Consider the following 7678-nt stretch of genomic DNA (forward strand, 5'->3'; position numbering starts at 1 on the left):
AATAAATTATTTCAGAAAAAGTAATAAAGGGTTAACTGTATAAATATAAATTATCGTATATTGAAAGCATCAACCGTAAGACCATGACTTATTAACTATTACAGTTCGACCTGGCACCACGCACGACCTGACGCATGGACCAGCCATCGTTCCCTTCGCACATATTTTATATACAGTGCCATTCAGTGAGCATGACGGACCATACCAACGCATGATAACTCCAAAATTACAAAATTAATACTCATAAAGCGCGATTTTACGTTTTATTTTTCGTTATAAGGCAAGCCTCATAAAAGTTAGTCCTATGCTGTAATAGTTTTTATGCGACTGTTAAGTAATAAGGGGTTGAAATACGAATGTGAGTTGTGATAATAGTATCACATGAGTTTTTTAATACCTAATTATCAACAGTTGCATACAAGACTTTATCTACACTCACAATATGAATCCTCTATAAAAGATTCTGAAACAGTTAGCTTACTGCTAACATTAAAAAAGCCAGTCCTAGTAATCATTATATCACTCAAAGCAATATTATCATGAAAACGGATGATATAATGTTGTACTGAATTTTATTACAACACTCGTTTGGTTGATGTAATCGTTATTAGGACATTGGGTGTTTTAATGTTGGCAATAAGCTAACTGTTTAAGAATCTTTAATAGAGGATTTAAAGCATGGATATGGATATGGTATAAAAGTACTTGTGTACATAATTTTGCCAAGGCAAACCAAATAATGCTAAAATATTTCAACAATAACACTGATACAAAACATGAGAAGAATTTTGTGACAATTTTATCCAACGAAACTGTTTTGAATTTTTCAAGTGTTAACTATTTGAAGGGACCTTTAATCTGATCCACGCAAAAACTGAAATATGAGCCTTGCTGGTACTACGCGGTTCTCTAAAAAATATACAAACTTTGTGATTTATAGATAGATAACAACAATTTTATGATAATTATATAAATACTTATGTATATGAACTTTGAAATCACGATCCAAAAAAAACCATAGAATTTCTAGACTTCTTTCTGCTCATTAGATATCCCACATTGTATGAATAATCAGAACAATCCGTTTCATTTCGTATAAAAACAAACAAACCATTTCGAAACTTTTTTCATAAGTTAGTTCGTTTGACTTTCCACATAGAATTTTGTTGGTGTTGAAAATAAAAGTAGTGAGTGAATTTCAGTTTCAAATATGGATGGTTCCGAACTGAATTCTTTTGGCAATTGCGGGTATATATTTCAGTAAAAAGACAGAATAAATAATTTTAGAGTTGGAGTATTAAATTTCTACGTGATGCAGAGGCTTTGATTGAGAGTATTCATTTAGCTAAAACTAATTGTATGCAACACTTTCATTTCATTCAGTTTATTTGTAGATTTGTCTATCAGGCGTAGCTCTTGGTTCGGTACTCATTGCCTGTTTTGTTTATTCACACATTTTTCACAGAAATTACTCAATTAATAAATCACATAATTAATAATCACACAAATCTATATAAAATCGCTAAAAATTTAATCACTTTTGACTTCGCTATGTCTCAGGCCACGAACGTCAATTATTAAGTATGGCAAAATTGTAACAGGAGGCTTCTCCCCATGTACCATTTGTGAATTTGAGTAATTACAAGGGAAATTAAGGATTTAATAAAAAAAAAAGCTTTTTGTCTGCAGCTAATAGATTCTTTAATTATGTAACGAATATGAAACTATTTAAACTATAGATGCGTGAATATTGGAATTTGCTTGTGAAAACAAAATCGGAATAAGGGGGCTTATTGTGTCTGAGTATAATATTTAATAAAAGTGCATACCCGCGTCTTTGCTCGGGTATATTTCCGCGTATTACTAAAATAAATTTAATATGTTTGAGATTTTTTGCAGCATTGTTTCAGCTAGATGAGCTAGGTCCTTAAGGAATTCTGACGATCCAAAATTACGAAAAATCATCGTTAAATAAAATTAGATTCGATAGTAATATTTGAGTAACTAGATACCTATAAGTAGTAAGACTTATATTTGCTCTTCTAGAGGCTTAATCTTTGAAACGTTATGCTTATTTTGCGCTACAGAGACATTTGAATAGAAAGGCTTTTGTCTCCGTGGTTGTCCAGACACTGTCGAAAATTCGCTGTTCGTAACTTGTCATGTAATGTTTTATTGGCAATTTTAAGTTCTCTTTAAGTTTTTTTGGTTTTTATATGAAAAACCATTGCATCACCAGCGCTCAGGAGCTTAAAAGTTATTCTCTCTCTCTCTTAGTAAACAGATAATTCACGGGCGTTTTCCCGGCCCCTAATGGTGCTATTTTTGAAGGAACACATGTCATAGTGTCCGCGCAAAAAAGCTCAATCTACAATTTAATCCTACGTGGCAGAAAGTTCCAAAAGGGAATAACTGTATATTCACTCCACTTATCTAGATAGTGTGGATGATATCCAAGTTTGTGGTATGTCTGCGGCAGGGGTCATGCCAAACAGCTCTATTGTGGTTAAGTACATACAGTGTATTCATGCAGCGTCAAGTGATTTATTTATTTATTTTTCAATTAGCACGGCAGTGCCACTTACACTAATTACACGAAACACTAAAAGGAATAATTACAAACAAAAAAGGAATATTAACGAAATTAATTAATTATACAATTTCAATGCTCTCCGCCTACCTTAGTATTTCAGAAACAGGGGAGGTTTTTAAGGGATTTTACCCATCATTTAAGGGATCCCATTGAGCATTCATGTCCAAGAGCTCGTTGAAAGATGCCAATGAATGCGGTGCCCTGGCTCGGGCAACAGTGCGATGAAGCGGGGCCAAAGGCATGAAAGGATAATATCCATAGCAACGTGTGAACAGGTATCTTAGGAAGGCCTTCTGATATTTTTCAAATAATAGTCCGTACTTTTTCTCATAAGGATCCCAGACATAGGTGCGTGTTTCCAGTTTGCTTCGGACTAGGGCATAATATAGTGATCGAACCGATTACAGAGCACTGAATCTACAACAATTAGAACGCGCAGTTAAAGGATTCCATTTGAAACTGGGGTGCACCTTTGCCTTTCAGTACCAAACTATAACAAGTGTTTGATTTTGAACTTGATGGTATGTGATCACCAAAGCCAAAGTAACACCAGAGGAATCACAAGGATTGAACTTGGGGCTGCGTTGAATTTATAATAAGTTTAAGAGTTCAACCTACGTGTGCAATAATTCTTTCAAAAAGTAAAATGCAGTTTTATTTATCATAATTTATAAGCTGCAATACTTTGTAGCATTTATTATTCGAAAATATCCATGAAGCTTCTCACACGATATAGCGCTTTGTCCTCATAGTTTATCATAATTTAGATTGAAAAATTTGAGAGCAAAGCCAACATTAATTTTGCCTTATTGTTGATTTATCCAGAGGATTAATTGCCTCTTTGATATTTATAGTCTATTTTGTGTATTATTAGAAACCGTTGTTCTATAGACTCAAAAAGATTATAAGCAAAAATACCGGTATTTGGGAAATTTTAAATTTGGAAAAAATATATTTCTCAGTGTCTATACTTGCAAGTAAATACTACAGAATGAAAGAAAGTATCTAAATATTTTATTTGTGTTTGTTTTATCTATTAATAATTACATATTTTTTTTAATGAATGAAACCTATCTGGTACAACATGCACCAGTATTTATTCCTATGTTGTTCTATGCAGCTTGGTCAAAGTAACATGCTCTGAAACTCACCAAGTTGTCTGCTTTTTTCGGATTATACCATTCTTTTCTGACTACTTGGTTGCATTGTTATTTATTTGAAAATTTATTTTGAGGAAGCTTAGCTAGGCGCTTTTAACTTTATTATATGTAATCCAGAGAGGAAATCGGTTTTTCTCCACCATTTGAAATATAGGCCTATTTATAATTTCCTACCACTCTAGGCCCCTTCTCGTGTCCAAGTTACTTCAGTTGGTGCTGGGGCTGCTGCTTCGACTGTCAAAAACACCAAACGTCGCAAAAATGCTGGTCTCAGTGTTTGTGTCATTTGGTGTCGAGAAACTTGGCCCTTGGAGCCCAGAGCTTTGATAATTAATTATTAAATAATGAATACGGCTATAAGGGCTTGAACCCTTTGCTTTTCCTAATAATGGACGAAGAAACCAAAAAAAAATAACGGATGTCGCAAACGTCAGAAAATTTTAGGAACCAACTTCACCCTGTTACTGTTAAATTTAATTGCAAATATAAAGTTACGTATATATTACGTATATACGTTAGTGTTTGGTAATCAACGTTTTCTCGCTAAACCATCCGAGATGTGTGATGATGAATGTATGAAGAATGCTGCCAAGTATCTGAAAGGCGTTATAAAATCTTCGCAGATAAGTTTTGAACGATCAATCACGACCAACTTTTATATTTGTAGTTTAACTTGCACAAGTTTGAAAATTGTTTCCGAAACTTTGAGCTTCGATGAAATTGTATGCAATTAAACACTATTGTAGCTGTTTCTTGTTGCTTCACGGTTCAATTATTAAAATTTTTTATTTTCTTTTTGAAGCCAGTCTATCTTAAAATTTAATCAAAGGACTTGTAACTGTATATTTTTATTATCATTTGATTAACCCGATATTTCTTGACCGCTGAAGGACACTTTTTCAGGGGGACTGGGATTAAATATATTAATCATAAAATTTTTACATTAAGGCAAAAACCTAATGTTAAATATAGTTACAATACACACGCAATTTAATAATTCTAAAATTATTTTATTCAAATGTGTATGTAACATTCGCTTTATTTCTTTCGCAAGATGACTTAGGGCCGATCAAACGAATAAAGACTATATCGGGCGATTATATCTATCGGCCCTTTTGGGAGCTGGTTAAGAGCTATGGGTGCGATAATTATGACGTGTTTAAGTTTTTAGGCTATATTAAATATACCACAAATTTTGTGGCTAACATATAGGTCTTAGGTAATATTAACTAAAGTTATTAGATAGCTAATAACTATCTTCTTTTGACGACTACATACGTTTTTTTATGTTATTATTAGATAGTAAAAATTATAAATTATAATATAATGGATATTTTTGAGACAATTGATGACTCGCAATTGAAGAAAAAATCCAGATCCTCAACTTTGAGAACTCTGCGGACAGAAAAAGCAGAGTTGTGAGAGAGAGACCAGACCACGACATTTTCTGGGATGATAATGAGTTCTGGAGGAGATTTTGTCTAAAAAAAGATACTGTTGCTTACTTACTCTCATTGATTGAGAATAAAATTAAATATGAAAAGTAAAGGTTTGTAGTATTTTTTTAATGATACATACCTACATACATATTTTTTTGTAAGCCTTTGTATAGAGTGCCCTCATTCTTTTATAAGTTCAAAGGGAAATAGCACTTCCTAAAAACAGAAATCGAATGAGGCGTGCGTATTTCTAAGTGCTTCCATTTGACTCACTCGGATGACCGTTGGAATTTCAAAATGCTTCCGATTAACTTACTCGGTACGCCATTAATATTAAAAATACTCTGTGCTTAATTTAGGTAGGTAGGTAACTACATATCTACTTTTTTAGTTTATACATGCTCCTATACTAATCGTGCAATGTGGTTCCTAACAGGGGAGTTTCAATCGAATTGCTTATATAGAACAACATGTAAGAATATGTTTTTTTTTTATCCATTGTTTCAGGAATCCCATGTCCCACCAATGCATCAACTACTACTAGCCTTACGTTTTTAAGCAACTGGTACTTTTTAAATAGCAGTTGAAGATTTTGGGTTAATACATAACTCCACCCTATATAAAATCGTAAAGAGGGTGACAGGAGCCGTTACTTCAATTCGAACAAATTTTGTTCATTTACCTAGAACTCGGGCAGAAATCTTGTCCATACAAGAGAGATTATATACCAGTGGGAGGCTCCTTTGCACAGGATGCCTGCTAGATTATGGATACCACAACGGCGCCTATTTTTGCCGTGAAGCAGTAATGTGTAAGCATTACTGTGATTCGGTCTGAAGGGCGCCGTAGCTAGTGAAATAACTGGGCAAATGAGACTTAGCATCTTAAGTCTCAAGGTGACGAGTGCAGTTGTAGTGCCACTCAGAATTTTTGGGGTTTTTCAAGAACCCTGAGGGGCACTGCATTGTAATGGGCAAGGCGTATCAGTTGCCATCAGCTGAACGTGCTGCTCGTCACGTCCCTTATTTTCATAAAAAAAAAACATTTCCAAGAGTCATTGCCGGTTTGGATTGCACTCACATAACAATAAATTCGAAATGTCCTGTTATGTACAGCAGTTATTATCTTTTCTGTATTGGTCACGGCGTCAGTTTTTTTATTCTGAACGGTATTACCTCAAGTGGCTCACTTCGGATTTTCGAAGGTTATGGCACGGTCATGTTTTTTTCTTTCTTTATTTTAAGCACTAAGAACCACGAAAATGTAAATTGAAAATTTCCCAACGAAAAATTCGAGTGGATTCGAGATTTTTTCATAATAATTGCGGCGATAAACGTCTAATGTCAAACAACATCCTTTCTCTGTTTTATGCGTTAAATGATTTAAATGTCCATCTCGCTTGCACATATTAAGTGTGAAGCTACTTTGAAAATATTCTCTGAATAAAAGGTGATTGAAAAATTCTAAACTTTCACTAGTTGGATAAACAGTAAGTTAATATTACTCTCTCGATACACGGACTATTAAAAAAATAAGGACTCCATGTAACCTTACATAACAGTTTAGTACCAAAACAAGCCGATTAACGTGTAAATGCATAGCCCCACGCACACACTTACACTACAACAGGCCGATAGACGGCCATTATGATGAATTATCATCGTCTATGACAGATCAGTTTGCGTCTCCATAAAATATTTAAAAAATACCGTCGTGCGTAGTGAAAAAGTGTAAAAACGGTACTATATATGTACTATATATGTATATATATATATATATATATTTGTGGCCATATATAATCATTTAAGGGAGAAAAAATTGTGTCACTAGTAACCCCCGTAACTGCACACACACGCGGAGTCCTTCTTTATTTACTGGTCCGTGTCTCGGTAGTCTGTTGATGTATTTGTATGTAGTAAATAAAACTCGTGATTATATAATAAAAAGTATGTTATATGTATTTACAAAACCTGTAATAGGTACCATACTATCTATAAATCGGTTATCATATTTAAGCTACACTTAAGTATGTTACGAGTATATTTTTTCAGTTCAATAGTGTGGAATATGCTTTTTTTATTATTACCTAAGTACAATGACGTTCTTATGTATAGAATGTCATTGTAAAAGTAGAACAATAGTGATAAATACAATATAAATTCAGCAGGTTTCCCTCAATCGATCTTCGAGGATAACATTCTGAAATTATAGAATATTATTTATAATGTTATTTTTAGTATCGGTTATTAAAAAAATAAGAAACACTTAAAATAACAATTAAATCAGCCCTTCTCTTATTATATTTAATAACCTTAACTTTCTAATTATATATAGAAATATAGGTATTTATAGTACTAATGTTGGCTTTAGTATTATATTTAGCTAAAGTTCCACTTTATATTTTAAGCACTTTCGTACATTTTTAATTGTATACCAGAACTATCCTGGACTGATATCACTTCATATGTAGAAATCTTGATAATATA

This window comes from Leptidea sinapis, chromosome 11 (assembly GCF_905404315.1).
Source record: "Leptidea sinapis chromosome 11, ilLepSina1.1, whole genome shotgun sequence".
NCBI classification, from domain to species: domain Eukaryota; kingdom Metazoa; phylum Arthropoda; class Insecta; order Lepidoptera; family Pieridae; genus Leptidea; species Leptidea sinapis.